Source organism: Chiloscyllium punctatum, chromosome 2 (genome assembly GCF_047496795.1).
Source record: "Chiloscyllium punctatum isolate Juve2018m chromosome 2, sChiPun1.3, whole genome shotgun sequence".
Taxonomy (NCBI): domain Eukaryota; kingdom Metazoa; phylum Chordata; class Chondrichthyes; order Orectolobiformes; family Hemiscylliidae; genus Chiloscyllium; species Chiloscyllium punctatum.
The window spans coordinates 118536653-118556111 of NC_092740.1; the positions used below are offsets into that span (position 1 = coordinate 118536653).

The 19459-nt window shown below is 42.7% G+C and overlaps 1 protein-coding gene across 4 annotated transcripts in view; it reads left to right on the forward strand.

Moving 5' to 3' along the window:
• The window catches only part of lingo2 (leucine rich repeat and Ig domain containing 2), a 717008-nt gene that overhangs the window by 301895 nt on the left and 395654 nt on the right, over positions 1 to 19459 (forward strand). For 2 of the 4 annotated variants that reach the window (XM_072587678.1, XM_072587659.1), the window contains exon 3: positions 8550 to 8663. The exons of the other annotated variants lie outside the window; for them this stretch is intronic. The gene's annotated coding sequence lies outside the window, so the exon portion shown is untranslated. The remainder of the gene's footprint in view (positions 1 to 8549; positions 8664 to 19459) is intronic. 4 annotated transcript variants of the gene reach the window in all.

Consider the following 19459-nt stretch of genomic DNA (forward strand, 5'->3'; position numbering starts at 1 on the left):
AAGAGAAAGGGAGGTGAAGAGGTTTAAGGAGCACATTTATAGCCATCCAGTTGAATGCCAATGGTGGAGCAATATAAACTGGAGAAGCAAGAGGCTAAAGTTGCAAGAACATAAATCTCAGATGGTTGTAGGTCTAGAGGAGGTTACAGAGATTGGGGCCCTTTAAAGGGGTGCCTGTTGTTACAAATAAAACAACATGCACCAACAGGAAGGCTAAGTGATTGTATGCACATAATGAGTTTTACACTGTTATTGTAAATGTTGAAGCATTTTAGTTGAATCCTTTAGTCAATGAAAGAAGCTGTCTGAAGTTCTTACTCCAAACGCTGGTTCATAAGTTCACAAACAAAACAACTAGTTCACAAACATGGTACTTGTGTTTGTTTTCCATGGGTTCCGGTGAAGTTGCAGAAGACAATTAGGGAATTCTTGAAGAGATGTGAACTTTACAACAAAATATCTAATAACCTGCAACAGATCAGGTGGATGTGTGGGCAAAGGTTTTGAACGTGCCAAACTGTTTACTCAGTTGGTAGGCTTCTCCTCCATATGTTAAAAGGTCATAGATTCCAGTATTGTTCTGGATGGTAGATTGGTTGGTTCTTTGGTGTAGTATCCAGGAAGGACCACCGTGTTAGATGTGCAGTCTTTTAGATGAACCATTAAACTGAGGCTTGATGACCCTCCAGTGAACTTCTAAGGTTGCAGCGTAGTAGTAGCAGAAAAGCAGTGGAGCTCCTCTTGATTTCCTGATCAATACATATCCTTCAAGCATCATCAGTAAAATAGGTCATCTGAACATTATTACATTGTTGTTTGTGGCACCTCACTGTTTGTAAATCGGTTGTTAGTTTTCTAAGATTACTATGGCAACTACACTTTGAAAGTATATAATAAGTTGTAAGTATGCTAGATTAAGATTGTAAAAGACACCATAAAAATGCAACTACTTCCCTACAAAGCATCTTAATTCTATTCACAGTCATGAGCAACAGCAGTTTTAGTTGGGAGTAGTATCCAACCCAGTCAAAACTGCTATGAGCTTGCATTTAGAGAGCAATTAAACTAGAAATATTGCTGCTAAGATATTGACAAATGTGAAAGGGAAAATAAATTACTTATTAAAATAATGACCATATGTAGATTTCGGTGGCCACAGGTTTTTAAGATTAGATATGCTGGAAGGAGCAATAATTTTACCTTGCCAAGTCCTTTTAAGGTGAGAAGTTTCAAAGGTAGTCTAAGAAAAGCAAGTTTTTTTTTATTTCAAAAATATACTTTATTCATAAAAAGATTTGATGGTCTGTACATTTGATCATGCCATACATATGTCCACATTTACAAACACAGATTCGAATTTATCAATGTCATTTACAATCCTGTGCATTTTTCAATCTTGTACATATATTTGGCTGAGGCATCAGCAGAGCCCAAAAAAACGTCCGCATGGGCCCCCTGTTCTTCTTTAGGCAGGCCGATCTTACACGGTGGTCTTGCCCCACCGCGCCTTGGTGGCAGCTGCCCCAAACTTCAGCGTGTCCCTCAACACGTAGTCTTGGACCTTGGAATGTGCCAGTCTGCAACACTCGGTCGGGGTCAACTCCTTCAGCTGGAAGATCAACAGGTTTCAGACCGCCCAGAGAGCGTCCTTCACCGAGTTGATGATCCTCCAGGCGCAGTTAATGTTCGTCTCGGTGTGAGTCCCGGGGAACAGGCCGTAGAGCACGGAGTCCCGCGTCACGGCGCTGCTCGGGACGAACCTCGACAAGCACCACTGCATTCCTCTCCAGACTTCCTCTGCATAGGCACATTCCAGAAGGAGGTGTGTGACAGTCTCGTCCCCCCCGCAGCCACTTCGAGGGCAGCGTGCGGTGCGGCAGAGAGTCCGGGCGTGCATAAAGGATCTCACAGGCAGAGCCCTTCTCACCACCAGCCAAGCCACGTCTTGGTGCTTGTTGGAAAGTTCTGGCGATGAGGCATTCTGCCAAATGGCTTTTACAGTCTGCTCAGGGAACCGCTCGACAGGATCCGCCCTCTCCTTTTCCCGAAGGGTCTCAAGGACGCTACGTGCTGACCACTTCCTGATGGACTTGTGGTCAAAGGTGTTTTTCCTCATAAATTTCTCCACGAAGGACAGGTGATACGGAACGGTCCAACTACTCGGAGCGTTCCGCGGCAGCGAGGCCAGGCCCATCCTTCGCAACACCGGGGACAGGTAGAACCTCAGTACGTAGTGACACTTGGTGTTTGCGTACCGGGGATCCACGCACAGCTTGATGCAGCCACACACAAAGGTGGCCATCAGGGTGAGGGTGGCATTGGGCGTGTTTTTTCCCCCATTGCACCGCTCTTTGTACATAGAGTCTCTTCGGACCCGGTCCATCTTTGATCTCCAAATGAATTGGAAGATGGCCCGGGTGACTGCGGCGGCACAGGTCCTGGGGATAGGCCAGACCTGTGCCACATATAGCAATACTGAGAGTACCTCACACCTGATGACCAGGTTTTTTCCCGCGATGGAGAGCGACCGTTGCCCCCATCTGCCTAGTTTCTGTCTCATCTTCCTGATCCGCTCCTCCCAGGTCTTGGCGCACGCCCCAGCCCCCCCGAATCAAATACCCAGCACCTTCAGGTGGTCAGTCCTGACGGTGAAGAGGATAGAGGATTGGTCGGCCCAGTTCCCGAAGAGCATGGCCTCGCTCTTGCCTCGGTTTACCTTGGCCCCCGAGGCCCGTTCGAACAGGTCACAGATGCACACGAGTCTGTGCACGGACAGCGGATCCGAGCAGAAAACAGCGACGTCATCCATGTACAGGGAGGCCTTAACCTGCAGGCCCTCGCTGCCAGGAATAGTCACCCCTCTCAGACTCGCATCCTTCCTGATGGATTCGGCAAATGGCTCTATGCAGCACACAAACAAGGCGGGTGAGAGGAGGCATCCCTGCCTGACTCCAGATCTTACAGGGAAGCTATCTGATTCCCACCCATTGATTGAGACTGCACTGACAATGTTGGTGTAGAGCAGTCTGATCCAATTTCCGATTCCCTCCCCAAAGCCCATTTTGGAGAGGACATCCCTCATATATGTATGCGATATCCTGTCAAAGGCTTTCTCCTGGTCCAGGCTGATGAGGCAGGTGTCCACCCCCCTGTCCTGCACGTAGGCGATTGTATCCCTGAGGAGTGCGAGACTCTCAGAGATCTTCCTGCCCGGTACAGCACAGGTTTGGTCCGGGTGGATCACCGATCCCAGAGCAGACCTGACCCGGTTGGCGATGACCTTTGACAAGATTTTGTAGTCTGCATTTAACAGTGAGATCAGTCTCCAATTTCTAATTTCCTCCCTCTCCCCCTTCCGCTTGTAGACGAGGGTGATGATGCCTTTCCTCATGGATTCACTCATGGTACCTGCCCGAAGCATACTGACATACACCTCCAGCAGGTCCTGGCCGATCAAGTCCCAAAGAGCGGAATAAACCTCGACCGGTAAGCCGTCGCTTCCGGGAGTTTTATTAGAGGCTGGACCAGCCGCTATCTCTAAGAAAAGCAAGTGGTATTCATGATGCCCCTTCAGGTCATGACTGAAGTGTGGTGCAACATGTCGCATTCCAGACCTGGAGGCACTGTACTATCAAGTTAAGGGGTGCTTTCTCTAAAGCTGTAAACCGATGTTGTTCTTGTATCTAAGAGACCGGGTTAAATACATGCATTTCTGCTCAACAATGAGGTATTCAAATTTCTGCATATATGTAGTGTTTCGCCATGTGTGACTAAACTTCATGGTAATTTGCCCTTGCAGCTGAAGATCTCAGCATCCTGGAATTTGAGGTTTATGTCAGCTAGTTTGAATCTCACAAACTTCAATCATGGTAATCTGTCTGTCTGTAATGAAAAAGCAGCTCCTGTATTGAGATTGAATTCTGTTTCAAAGCCTTTTGATTTCAAGTTCATGATCCGTGATCCTTTAATCTCCCTGGGTGGGAGACATAGAAATGAAATAGTAATTTCGGTATGTTCACCGAGCTGGGAAGTTGGTTTGTAGATGTTTTATCCCCTTTCTAGGTGAGGTCCTCAGTGCTGTGGAGTCTCCTGTGTACCGCTGCTATCAGTTGGAATCTTTGGTTTTGTTCCTGCTGTTTCCGGTTGCCAGTTTCAGATGTTCATTACAACGGTCGACATATTGGGTCTAGGTCAATGTGTTTATTAATCGAGTCCATAGATGAGTACCACGCTTTTATGGTTGTCCTCTCTTTTTAGCTTGTCCTATTGTAGTTGTGTTGTTTGTCCCAGTCAAATTTGTAGTCCTTGTCATTTGTGTGTATGGCTACGAGATACAGCTGGTTGTGGCATTTAGTGGCTAGTTGATGTTCATGAAAGTAGATTGCCAGTTGACTGCCTGTTTGTCCAATATAGTGTTTCATGCAGTCCCTGCATAGAATCTTGGACACCACGTTTGTCCTGTATGTAGAGCGGTTAGTGTTAGGTTGTTTTTCTGACAGGCATTTGTGGCTGAAGTTGCGGAGAAACCCATTCTTGTCAAAGACTTTGTAGAGGTGTTGTTCTTCCTCTCTTCATCGGTCAGGAGTGCTACAGTGTGTTGGAGTCCTTTTTAACATCAAGTTGCCACTAAATGCTATAACCAGCTGTCCCTAGTAGCCATACACACAGACAACAAAGACTACAATTTCAACTGGGACAGCACAATAATAATAGGACAAGCTAACCGAGGACAGCCAGAGAATTTCTAGAAATGTGACACTCTTCCACGGACTCCATCAATGAACACATTGACCTGGACCTACTGCAAAGAACAACCGGAAGCAGCAGGAACAAAGCTAAATTATGTAAATTCCAACTGACACAAGACAGCAGCACTTCACAGGGGGCTCCGTAACACTGAGGATGTCACCTAGAAATGGGACAAAACATCTGTAAACCAACGTCCCAGCTCGGCGAACATACCCATCTACTGCAACTGGCACCCGCGCTACAAATCTTTACGCAAGCATTGAATAGAACTGAACTATATGGTGAGTTGAGTAGTCTATTCCTACTCCCATTTTCTCTGTTAATATGAATGTTGTATTTGTTTTTGTTCTGTATTATTAACGACTTGAACTTTTTCCTCATTACATGATTTCAATTTCGCTGAAAGCTTTCTTTTTTCAGGCCCTTTCTGTGTTTTTAAGATGATGAAAGTTCTGGGAAATGATAATAAAGTGGCGCAAGTGGCCCCACTCATAACATTCGGCTCTCCCAGCTGGATGTTTGCTGTCCTTGTGATCCTGTTTGAAGTCACAATTTGTGCAACCTAATAAGGTCAATCACATTGATTCCCACACTTTTGGCATTGTGTGGGTTATTTGGAGAGAGATAATATGATCTTGTGACAGTGTCTGAAGAATTTCTAATGTTTCCTCACAGTACTGATTGATTTTGAGCCTTGCTCTCTTCTGGTTTCTTAAATCAGAATGCTGGTTCCAATGGGTTTAAATGTTTTAGTAGGGTCAGAAGTGGGGGTAAAAGAGGGGGAGGGGTGGCATTGCTTGTCAAAGATAGAATTACAGCGGTGGAAAGGACGATGGATGAAGACTCGCCATCTGAGGTAGTTTGGGCTGAGGTTAGGAATAGGAAAGGTGAGGTCACCCTGTTAGGAGTTTTCTACAGGCCTCCTAATAGTCCTAGAGACGTAGAAGAAAGGATTGTGAGGATGATTCAGGAGAAGAGTGAAAGTAATAGGGTGTTTGTTATGGGGGCCTTTAACATTCCTGATATTGACTGGGAAAGCTATAGCTCGAGTTCGTTAGATGGGTCGGTGTTTGTGCAATGTGTGCAAGAGGGTTTCCTGACACAATATGTAGACGGGCCAACAAGAGGTGAGGCCATACTCGATTTAGTTCTGGGTAACGAGCCAGGCCAGTGGTTAGAATTGGAGGTAGGTGAGCACTTTGGGGACAGAGACCACAATTCGGTGACTTTTACTCTAGTGATGGAGAGGGATAAGTGTGCACTGCAGGGCAAGAGTTATAGCTGGGGACAGGGAAATTATGATGCGGTGAGGCATGACTTAGGATGCGTGGCTTAGAAAAGTAGGCTTCAAGGGAAGGGCGCAATCGATATGTGGAGCTTGTTCAAGGAGCAACTATTGAGTGTCCTTGATAAGTATGTACCCGTCAGGCAGGGAGGAAAGAGTTGTGTGAGGGAGCCGTGGTTTAATAAGGAATTTGAATCCCTTGTTAAAGGGAAGAGGGCGGCCTATGTAAAGATGAGGCGTGAAGGTTCAACTGGGGCGATTGAGAGTTATAAGGTAGCCAGGAAGGATCTGAAGAGAGAGCTAAGAGCAGCAAGGAGGGGACATGAAAAGTCCTTAGTTGGTAGGATTAGGGAAAACCCAAAGGCTTTCTATAGGTATGTTAGGAATAAAAGAATGACTAGGGTAGGAATAGGTCCAGTCAAGGATAGCAGTGGGAAGTTGCGTGTGGAGACTGAGAGATTGGGGAGACACTGAATGAATACTTTTCTTCAGTATTCACTCAGGAACAGGACATTGTTGCCGATGTGAATATTGAGTCACAATTAATTAGAATGGATGGCATTGAGGTATGTAGGGAAGAGTTGTTGGAAATTCTGGAAAGGGTGAAAATAGATAGGTCCTCTGGGCCTGATGGCATTTATCCTAGGATTCTCTGGGAAGCAAGGGAGGAGATTGCAGAGCCATTGGCCCTGATTTTTATGTCCTCGTTGTCTTCAAGAATAGTGCCAGAAGACTGGAGGATAGCAAATGTGTTCCCTTATTCAAGAAGGGGAGTAGGGATAACCCTCGTAACTATAGGCCGGTGAGCCTCACTTCTGTTGTGGGCAAAGTCTTAGAGAGAATTGTAAGGGATAGGATTTATGAACATCTGGATAGGAATAATGTGATCAAGGATAGTCAGCAAGGTTTTGTGAAGGGCAGGTCGTGCCTCTCAAACCTTATTGAATTCTTTGAGAAGGTGGCTAAGGAGGTGGACGAGGGTAAAGCGGTAGATGTGGTGTATATGGATTTTAGTAAGGCGTTTGATAAGGTTCCCCATGGTAGGGGAAATATGGAGGTATGGCATTGAGGGTGAGGTGGAGGTTTGGATTAGGAATTGGCTGGCTGGAAGAAGACAGAGGGTAGTAGTTGATGGTAAAGGTTCATTTTGGAGGTGCGGTTACTAGCGGTGTTCCACAAGGATCTGTTTTGGGGACCATTGCTGTTTGTCATTTTTATAAATGACCTGGAGGAGGGGCTAGAAGGTTGGGTGAGTAAGTTTGTGGATGATACGAAAGTCGATGGTGTTGTTGACAGTGAGGAAGGATGTGTCAGGTTACAGCGGGATATAGATACACTGCAGAGTTGGGCAGAAAGGTGCCAAATGGAGTTCAATGTGGGTAAGTGTGAGGTGATTCACTTTGGTATGAGTAACAAAAAGATGGGGTACTGGGCTCATGGTCGGATACCTGGTAGTGTGGATGAGCAGAGGGATCTTGGTGTCCATGTACACAGATCTCTGAAAGTTGCCACCCACGTAAATAGTGCTATGAAGAAGGCATATGGCGTACTGGCTTTTACTGGTAGAGGAATTGAGTTCTGGAGTCCTGAGGTCATGTTGCAGTTGTATAAGACTCTGATGCGGCCGCATCTGGAGTATTGTGTGCAGTTTTGGTTGCCATACTATAGGAAGGATGTGGAGGCACTGGAACGGGTGCAGAAGAGGTTTACCAGGATGTTGCCTGGTATGGTAGGAAGATCGTATGAGGAAAGGCTGAGGCACTTGGGGCTGTTTTCATTAGAGAAAAGAAGGTTTGGGGTGACTTGATGGAGGTGTACAAGATGATTAGGGGTTTAGATAGGGTTGACCATGAGAACCTTTTTCCACGTATGGAGTCAGCTATTACAAGGGGGCATAGTTTTAAATTAAGGGGTGGTAGGTATAGGACAGATGTTAAGGGTAGATTCTTTACTCAGCAAGTCGTGAGTTCATGGAATACCCTGCCAGTAGCAGTGGTGGACTCTCCCTCTTTATGGGCATTTAAATGGGCATTGGATAGGCATATGGAGGATAGTGGGCTAGTGTAGGTTAGGTGGGCTTGGATCGGCGCAACATCGAGGTTCAAAGGGCCTGTACTGCGCTGTATTTTTCTATGGTCTATGTTCTATGTTCTATGTCACATCCTGTTTGAATTAAAGGCTCTTTGACAACTTTCATCTGTCTCTGACTATGGCAAAGTCTCTCATTAATCCATCATCCCAAGTTCTGTTGTATAACGTTCTGCTAACCAATATATGTTAGTTACAAAGGCTTCTGTTGTTTTTCCTAAACATTCAGATCGCTGGGTAAAATCTCACCCATTTTATCACTGCATTTCTTTCAGGGCTAAAGTATGTATTGAGTGCTTTACATCATTTGCTGTAGTTGTCTTTTTTTTCCCCCAGAACATTATCAGCTGTTAGACTTACATCATATAGAAATATGCTCACTTGTAAGTCTGAAACCATTCTATAATATATGAACTGTCTCTTCCAGAGATCCCACCTCTGGCCTGCATGTGGACCTTCTGCATTATCAAGTGGTTGAAATAATAGCAAGGCCTATACCTGAACTGCTGAACCTATGGGCTAGTCAGCCTAACTGACCCGTGTAAGTAAATGGCTTTTCCTTCTCACTGTCCAAGTAGTCTAATCTTGTGTTTCTCCTGTATTGCCAACTTGTGGCTAGGCTTCAAAGTCTTTCAAATGCTTTATCCGGCATTTTGAGTTTTCCTTTCCTGTAGCCAAGACATTGAAGTCCTTCAAGGACTTTTCCTGTCTTTGGAGTCTTCTTTTTCCAACTGTTATTTTCTCGGTGACTTCCAAGGTCTTGATTTGCTTCTGGACTCTTTCTGCTTTTGACTCGGCAGCATCTTCAAAGTTTTCTGAGTTTCTATCCTGTTTTTGGCATCTTCCTTTTTCAACTGAGTCCCTTTAGGTTCTGGTAGAAACTCAGATTCCTGGCTCTGCAGGTTTGTTTTGAGCTCTTGCTGTGTTTAACCTGGTGCTTTAAACCAGTACTGTTAGCTGCACATTGAGGTACATTCTGGAGTAATTCAGCTGTGGGTGTATGTGCACATACTGTTCTTGATGCTGCATGATCTTTATCTATAACTAAGGCTCTTTACCTCCTTATTTATATCTGTATATAGTAGATTATTAAATGTAAATCTGTAGTGTAGTGTCAACGAGCTCCCTCATCATATCCTCTTTCTAGATTGGTGTCTTCCCTCTTTCTGATGTCAGAGTCATGTGCTTAGTTCCAAGATCATGATTTACTTGAATCTTATGAAATCATAAAATATAAGTGGTTATTTTATGTACCAACATAATGTGAGTAAGAGCTTACTTGGAATAGTGACTAAATTGTTAGCATTCACCATATGAGCGAACAGCATCTTCTGTTATTCATACATGTGCAACTGATTACAAAAATCCAGAAGTTGTTATCAATGATTTTCCTCTCCTGTACAGGACATGCTGTAAAAGTGCTTGCAGAAGGAAACTAATTAGAAATCATGGCTGACTGTTGAACAGCCAGCTTAACAGTCCACAGATTTTCCAGATCGATTGACATTCTGTAGTACTCCTTCTTTTCAGCCATGATAGCTATTAGCATTCAGAGTGAGAGTGAATCCTTTTGTTGCCCTGTTTCCTTTTGTCTGGTTTGTAACCCTGAGTGAGAGATGGTCTTCCTTTACCTACAGCACAGGTGATTAGTGCATAGCTCCTGACTGTGACCTTCACACTAACACTCAAACCCAGGCTGGGGTTTGAACCAAGATCTTTCAGTCTTACAAAGTGGATTTTCAACTCTTGTCCTTGTGTATTCTTCACAGGGGTCAACAGAAGATGCGTCTACAGTTTTGAGATAATCTTTGGGATGGATTGCTGTTGAGCAGGGAATCATCAGCTCCCCATATCTCTCTAGTCCCAAGAGATCACAGTTCAATCTGTTGTAACTTGACACACACACACACACATACACTCTCTCTCTCTTTCTTTCTTTCTTTCTTTCTCTTTTTCTCTCTCTCTCATTGTTTTTGCATGTTAAAGTTGGATACATAGGTTGAGGCAGCAGCACACAGAAATATTCCTCACTTCAGCAGCAATGACATAATAGATTTGACGTTGGGAAGACATCCTAAGGTGGAAATACATCCTGTCGTGAACTCCAAATTGCTTACGTTAATTGAAGCAATTTTTGATCAAATATAAACTCTATATAGGTCACCTGTCCGTTGAGGACAATTCCAGTACTTCCTTATATTCAGTCTAGAGTTAACATTCATGAACTCCTCCTCTATCACCAAAGAATTGTTCCAGTCATCTGCAGGAAGTCTGTTCAGTTAGCGCAACGTTGATCGGGCTGGGTGCATTATCTAAACTGTCTCTGCTTAGTCTGTCACTTCCTTTCCATTCCTCCTCAAGGGCACTGCTGCTCCTGGATTCCTGGAGCTGAGATGTACTGGAAATTTAAATCCACTTGCTGTTTTGGAGCTGAGATGCATTGACTCCTTCACTGCATCCAATTTTACAGAGTTGGGATTGCACTTTCCTTCACCTCCTTTGCAATTCATTGCTGCTTTTCTGGTAATGCCTTCTTTCGACCTTTCTCATCCTGAAGTCTGTCATGAGAATCACTTCTTGTCATTGGTTTATTCCTTGTTTTGGTATTATCTTTCACAACTGCATAGAAAGCCGACACAGTTACTATCTTGCAATTCTCTGTTGAATGGTATTTGTCAAAGATCCCATTGTGAAATCCATTTTTCTGTCACTGTAGCCCGAGAGCAGATTCTTACCTACATTTTCACTGGGCCTTGACAGTAAAGCAGTTTTGGGAATCAGCGCCATCATATTCTAGAGGATGCAAGTACAAACATTAAATATGCCATCCCAGGTTAGTCATGGGTCAGAGAATTGTGACTGTAGGTGGCAAAGGAAGCAGTTGGTCATTGTATAAGGCTGGTTCAGCCACGACTAGAGTGCCCAGTTCTGAGCATCACATTTCAGGAAATATGTGGGTGTGTTAGAAAGCATGTCAGAAAGGTTCACCAACATCTTTCTGGGGATGAGGAACTTCCTGAAGCATCTGGACAGAACAGATGGGGAGGAGCTATCCCCACTGATGGAAGGATTGAGAATGAAAGAGCACAGATTTAAGATAACTAGCAAATAAAACAATGGAGAAATGGTTAAGGATCTGGAATGCACAACTTGAGATTGTGGTGACGATGTGGTCAATCTAGGTATACAATAAGAAATTGATTCCTTTTTAGGAAGAATGTGCAGGGTTACGTGGAGGTGCTGTGGAAATGCTCCTTCATATATATTGCTTATTTGAAGAGCTAGCACAGACTTGACTGGTCAAATAGCCTCCTCCCATGCTACAGAAATTATGCGATGATGATAAACCACCTGAAGTGTGAGAATTGTGAGAGAGAACTACAAACTCTTGATATTTCAAGAAGATTCTCTCTCCATTCCCTGGACTCCTGCAAATTCATCGTCTTGACGTGCAGCTGAGAATAGCAGTCCCAGACCTGCAGCTGGTTTGATGTTACCAGATGATACACAGACCAGCTTATCTGACTGCTTATCCACTTGAGACATATATAGCCAGCATCATCACAGGTAAGCGAGGAGTGACAAAATTTCCAGTTAACGCCAAAGTATTGTTCCCAGAAGGAAACACGGATGGTTTCATTTTGTTTTCATTTGCAACCAAAAGCGAAAAGTATATTGTCAATGAAGCAAGTCCTCACTTTTTATATCCCCACCACAAGGGAAATAGAAGGCAATTACTGGGCTAAAGTGGAAATAGTTTTATCTGTCTTTAAAGATACCAAGGTAGGTGTGTCTGACACAGAAAATCGATGTCTATTACAGAAAGCATATTAGCACAAACATTTTGTCCTTTGTTCAGACAGTACATGCTGGTGTAATTTTTTAATAATGTACAGAGCAGACAAACATACACACAAATCCTGAAACATGACAGGACTAGTTCATAAGATGATTAACAAAAGAATATGGATTTATGCGGGTTTATGAACACAAGTTAAATACAAAAGCAAACAGACCAAGCTGGAGCATTATTTGTTATTGCTTAGCGTTCAGCTGGAGTATTTTGGGCAATAATTCTGGAAGTGCACTTCCAGAATAATTGAGGGCCTTTGAAATGATGTAGAGGAGGTTTGCCGGGATGATTGAACATAAGCACATCAGAAATAGGAGCAGGAATAGGTCATCTGGCCCATTGAACTTGCTCTGCCATTCATGGCTGATCTTTTTGTGGCCTGAGCTCCACTTATGCTCACCATAACCCGTAATTCCTTTACTGTTCAAAAACCTATCAATCTTTGTCTTAGAAACGTTCAAGGAGGTACCCTCAACTACTTCACTGGGCAGGGAATTCCACAGATGGGTGAAGGGGTTCCTCCTTTGGGTGAAGGCATTCCTCCTCCACTCTGTCCTCAATCTGCTCCCCATTATTTTAAGGTCCCCTTGTTCTGGTTTCACTCACTATTGAAAACAACCTGCCTACTTTTATTTTATTTATTTCCTTCATTATTTTATATATGTCTATAAAATCACCCCTCATTTTTCTAAATTCCATTGAGTATTGTCCTAGTCTATGCAATCTCTCTCCATAAGCCAACCCTGGAATCAACCCTAGTGAACATCTTCTGCACTCTTTCCACTGCTAGTACATCCTTTCTCAAGTAAGGAGATGAAAACTTGCCACAATACTCTACTCTAAGTGTGGTATCAACAGCACCTTATTCAGCTGCAACATAACTTCCCCAGTTTTTAAATCCATCGCTCTAATAATGAAGCACAATATTACAATTACCACCTTAATTACCTGCTTGATAGGATTGTTCTCCTTGGAACAGAGAAGTCTAAGAGATGGCTTCACAGAATTTTGAAGATGATAAGGTTTTGATAGGTAATTAGGAAACTAATTGGATTTGGGTCAGTAAGTAACAGTTACAGTCTAAAGTCATCAGCAAAAAATCTAGAGGATAAAATGAGACTTGTTTCTAACTCATGGATTTATCAGGTTTTGGAATACTCCAACAGAAAAGGTGGTGGGACTCATTTCATTCATAATTATAAAAGGATGTTAGCACTTGAGAATGGAGGCTTCGTGTTATGGACAATAAATGGGGATTTGCGATGAAACAACATAGATCTTTCGGGCAGCTAATGTAGTCATGCTGAGCTGCATGGCCTCCATCATTGTTGTATTTAGAATGGAATAGAATAGAACCCCTATGGTGTGGAAACAGGCCATTCAGCCCATCAAGTCCACACTGACTCTCTGAAGAGCATCCCACCCAGACCTACGCCCCACCCAACCTATCCCATGGCTAATCTACTTGACCTTATACATCCTTGGACATTGTGGGCAACTTAGCATGGCCAATCCATCTAACCTGCATATCTTTGGACTGAGAGGGGAAACCGGAACACCTGGAGGAAACCCACGCAGACACGGGGAGAAACTCCACACAGACTGTTATCCAAGGCTGAAATTGAACCTAGGTCTCTGGTGCTGTGACTCAGCAGTGCTAACCACAGAGCCATCATTTCTATAATTCTAACAGAAAATTTACCAAAGAAATTAGTAACTTATTATCAGTGTAGAAACTTGCTAAAATTATTTCTATGTTAGAAATATGAGAATTAAGTCATGTTGTAGGCTATTTGATATCACTTGTTTGTAATGATGGAGCAAAAAGTTCAGTGTCTTGTTTCTTGCAGATTGAATGAAATGATTGCATAATTGATATTGAATTGCAAAAGAAAACAATAGTTCATTTTGTTTGCTTTAAGTCTGTTAGTCATAAGATACAATAATAAGTGACTTGTAGACTAATCATTGTAATTTATCAATTAGCTTTGAACAGACCCAGGAAAACTGTGGGAAAACTATTAGCTTGGAGAAACCACAGGTTCAGAGACACCTGTTAGCAAACATGCTGTGCTAAGCATCTGTCAAATCTCAAATTACTCATGCATTGTGTTCCAAACTGTTACTTCTTTTCGAAAAGGTGAGGAAACAAATATCAAACAACAGTACAAGTATCATCTTATCTAGAATTCTTTTTTTAAATTCGCGCAGAACTTAGCGCAAAGTATAATATTTCTGTTAAGTATAATTTATGAATTGCCAGCTGTGTTGCCAATTGGAAGGCTGTCAGGGGAATTCCATGATTGACGGCCATCGGTCTGACAATGTGGTTGTAAAAAGAATTAACAAACAGGCATTTGTCAAATTAGATTAGCCTCTACTTACCTCTCAAGCAATCAGGATTAGTTTAAAAACAATGCAAATCAAATACAGTAGTTATTTTTAAGCACCTTTTAGTATCGAGGAGGCATAATTTTATCAGACCATGCTGTATAGAAGCGTAGGCACTCTGAAAATATTTGATGTTATCAAAAATAAATCAACAAACAAGTAAAATATTGAATGACAGCAAAGGAGCGATGATATGCAATGAAATCACAGTTTTAAAACAGTACAAGTTACTGGAATTTAGCATATCTGTACCTTGCACTTTGGATTTAAACTTTGAAATGCACTGATGGTTAATCTTGGTTCTTGTCCATTCTCGCCTAAACTTACCTACAAAAGAAAATGCTGTAACATTGTTACCCTAAAACTATATTTCCTGTTGTAGCTTAGCTATTTGATTAACGATAATTGAGCGCAAGAAGATCATTACAACCTTTGTTTATTCACCTGATATGGAACAATGTTACTCATAGTCATAAAGTCATAGAATAATGTAGCATGGACACCGGCTCCTCAGCCCAACTTGTCCATGCTAATCAGGTTTCTTAAAGTGAACTAGCCCCATTTGCCTACAATTGGCCCATATCCTTCCAAACCTCTCCTATCCATGTATCTAGCCAAATGTCTTCTAAATATTGTAATTGTACTTGCCTCTACCACTTCCTCTGGCAGCTTATTCCATTTATGCACCATCTTCTGTGTGGAAAAGTTGCCCCTGAGGTTCCTTTTAAATCTTTCCTGTCTCACCTTAAACATGTGTTTTACCCCATGTCCACACATCAAGCTTTGGCATCACATGGGCTGCTACCACACGCTACCCATTGTCAGTCACTGATAGTCCCCATTAGCAGCTACTTATTCCTTCCAGACTGACCTTTAATCACTCCTTTGTCTGTCCATTTGTTTTTTTCTCTCTCTGGACTCTATCTCCACCTATCATTTATTCTCTCCACACCACCCACCCAACCTTCTGTATAAAAAGAAATCTTTTTCCTGGCTACCCTCAGTTCTGAGGAAGGGTCACTGGACTTAAAACGTTAGCTCTGATTTCTCTCCACTGATGCTACAAAATCTGAGATTTTCCAGCAATTGCTTATTTTGTTTCAGATTTCCAGCATGTGCGGTACTTTCTACCTTGCTTTGGGGAAAAGGCCTTGGCAATTAACCTTATATATGCCCCTCTTGGTTTTATAAACCTCTTCAAGGTCACTTCTTAGCTGCCCAAATGCTAAGGATAAGAGTACCAGCCTATCCAGGCTTTCTTTATAACTCAAACCCTCCAGTCTTGGTAACATCCTTGTAAATCTTTTTTGCACCCGTTCCAGTTTAATAACATCCTTCCTGCAGCAAGGTGAGCAGAATTGTATGCAGTACTCCAAATGTGATCTGACCAATGTCTTGTACAGCTGAAACACAACATCCCAACTTCTATACTCAATGCTCTGACTGATGAAGCCAAGCATTGCATAATGCTCCCTTTACCACCCTATCTAGCTGTGACACGACTTTGAAGGAGCTATATACTTACACCCCGAGATCACTCTGTTCTACAACACTTCCCAGGGCCCTACCATTAACTGTGTAAGTCCTGCCTGGTTTGTCTTACCAAATGCAACACCTCACATTTATCCCCACTGGCTGAGTTGACCAAGATGCTGATATACTCTTGAGTAACCTTATTCACTGTCCACTATACCATCACTTTTGGTGTCATCCATAAACCTACTGACTCTGCCTCTTATGTTCTCTTCTAAATTATTTATGGAAATGATAAACAACAGGGACCAAGCACGGATCCTCGTGGCAGACCACTGGTTACAGGCCTCTAGTCTGATCAACAACCCTTTGCCACCACCCAGTGTCTCCTCCTGTCAAGCCAGTTTTGTATAAAATTGGCTAGTTCTTCTTGGATCCCATGTGATTTGATCTTACTAACCAGTCTACAATGCGGACTGTTGAAGGCCTTGCTAAAGTCCACGTAGGCATTTTCTACTGCTCTGCCTTCATTTATCGTCTTGGTCACCTCTTCAGACAATTCAATCAAGTTTGTGAGACACAGTTTCCCATGTACAAAGCCATGCTGACTATCCCTAATCCGTCCTTTTCTTTCCAAATGCATGTCAATCCTGTCTCTCTAAAAACTGTCCAATAACTTACCCACAGCTGGTGCCTGGCACAGCTATAGATCATTCATAATTTTGGTTAAATACTCTGGTCAGGAAATATCTTTTATCTCCAATCTTGTAAAGATATGCACTTTTTCAATGCACATTAGGGTATCACTTCCTGATCTTTCAACTGGACAAGAGTTATTTATACCTCAATTGCTTGCAAATTTCTATCTACATTTGTTGATGTAGTGAGAAAGGTTTACAATATATAATCAATTTGGACTTGTAGTTAAGTTAAATGGGTTTTTGATTTTAGCTCTGTGAAGGTGACTGTATTATGAAGGGCGGCACGGTGGCACAGTGGTTAGCAACTGCTGCCTCACAGCGCCAGAGTCCTGGGTTCAATTCCCACCTCAGGCGACTGTGTCTGTTGTGGAGGTTGCACATTCTCCCCGTGTCTGCGTGGGTTTCCTCCGGATGCTCCGGTTTCCTCCCACAGTTCATAGATGTGCAGGCCAGGTGAATTGGCCATGCTAAATTGTCCGTACTGTTAGTCTGACCAGTTAGTCTGACCTCAGTGGTGGGAAAGATGCTGGAGTCTATTATAAAGGATGAAATTACGGCACATCTGGATAATAGTAACAGGATAGGACAGAGTCAGCATGGATTTATGAAGGGGAAATCATGCTTGACTAATCTTCTTGAATTTTTTGAGGATGTAACTCAGAAGATGGACGAGGGAGATCCAGTGGATGTAGTGTACCTGGACTTTCAGAAAGCTTTTGATAAAGTCCCACATAAGAGGTTAGTGAGTAAAATTAGGGCGCACGGGATTGGGGGCAAAGTACTAGATTGGATAGAGAATTGGTTGGCTAATAGGAAACAAAGGGTAGTGATTAACGGCTCCATTTCGAAATGGCAGGCAGTGACCAGTGGGGTACCGCAGGGATCCGTGCTGGGACCGCAGCTTTTTACAATATATGTAAATGATATAGAAGATGGTATCAGCAATAACATTAGCAAATTTGCTGATGACACAAAGCTAGGTGGTAGGGTGAAATGTGATGAGGATGTTAGGGGATTACAGGGTGACCTGGACAAGTTAGGTGAGTGGGCAGATGCATGGCAGATGCAGTTTAATGTGGATAAATGTCTGGTTATCCACTTTGGTGGCAAGAACAGGAAGGCAGATTACTACCTCAATGGTATCAAATTAGGTAAAGGGGCTGTTCAGAGAGATCTGGGTGTTCTTGTCCACCAGTCAATGAAGGCAAGCATGCAGGTACAGCAGGTCGTGAAGAAGGCTAATAGCATGCTGGCCTTCATAACAAGAGGGATTGAGTATAGAAGCAAAGAGGTGCTTCTGCAGCTGTACAGGGCCCTGGTGAGACCACACCTGGAGTACTGTGTACAGTTCTGGTCTCCAAATTTGAGGAAAGACATTCTGGCTATTGAGGGAGTGCAGCGTAGGTTCACGAGGTCAATTCCTGGAATGGCAGGATTGCCTTACACGGAAAGACTGAAGCGACTGGGCTTGTATACCCTTGAGTTTAGAAGACTGAGAGGGGATTTGATTGAAACGTATAGGATTATGAAAGGACTGGACACTCTGGCAGGAGGGAACATATTTCCGTTGATGGGGGAGTGCCGAACCAGAGGACACAACTTAAAAATACGGGGTAGACCATTTAGGACAGAGATGAGGAGAAACTACTTCACCCAGAGAGTGGTGGCTGTGTGGAATGCTCTGCCCCAGAGGGCAGTGGAGGCCCAGTCTCTGGATTCATTTAAGAAAGAATTGGATAGAGCTCTTAAAGATAGTGGAGTCAAGGGGTATGGAGATAAGGCTGGAACAGGATACTGATTAGGAATGATCAGCCGTGATCATATTGAATGGCGGTGCAGGCTCGAAGGGCAGAATGGCCTACTCCTGCATCTATTGTCTATTGTCTATTGTTAGGTAAGGGGTAAAATTTAGGTGTATGGGTGGGTTGTGCTTCGGCGGGGCGGTGTGGACTTGTTGGGCTGAAGGGCCTGTTTCCACACTGTAAGTAATCTAATCTAATCTCATGAAGTCAGATGTCATTTTTGAACAGTGTGTTTGGACATTTTTTCCAACGCAGCAAGTGACATAAGATAAATGACTAGATAAACTAATGGCAGAATTAATTGGGGAAACATTTACAAAGTTGAAGTTATATGACATAAAGAAAGATATAACAGGGTCCCAAGTCAGGTTTCTGTTGAGAAAAGTTGTTTTGTATCAGTGGAAAGATCATTTAGTTGATGGCAACCCAGGCCTTGAGAGCTGGAAAGAAATCTTAAAACTGTCTTAGCAGTTTTAGTAGACAGGACTTTTCTTAAAGATTTGTTAAGAAAATCAGCAAAGTAGCTGGTATTGGGGAGAGATATCGATAATGACAATGGCATATGATGAATGTAAAGAAAATCACCAAAATAAATCCTTGCAACCTTATCAGTTAACTAAGCAATTAAAAAGTTAAGATTGTAGCTTTTCTGGAATTGAATGTATGTAAAGGGAAAATAGTTGTATTTTTCTTTTTGCTGTTTATGTTCAGATCTTTCTAAGTTGTCTTTGTGTGTTGGTTTATTTTTAAGTTTTCTTTTGTTAAAAGAGCATTCGAAATCCTATGTAAATATTTCCACTGATAACCCATTAGGATAACTAAACTGCAATCAAGTCAACCTTCACTCTGAAATTAGAGTTGCTCAGTTTGACCATCAGCTGGAATCATAACAAAACGAGGGCTCATCTGGCGTAAAAGTTAGTTTAAGCTTCAAAATAAATTAATATATTGGAAGGCACTAGACATTGAGAAGAGAGAGCTGTTGTGAAGTATGTTATGTGTATTGGAATTTTAGAACAACTTTGACTTTTGCTAAGATTTTTATGGAAGTGAAAAACATTACAGTAGAATATTTAAAATCTTTGACTAAAGCTACACTCAAATTTAACAGGTAAAA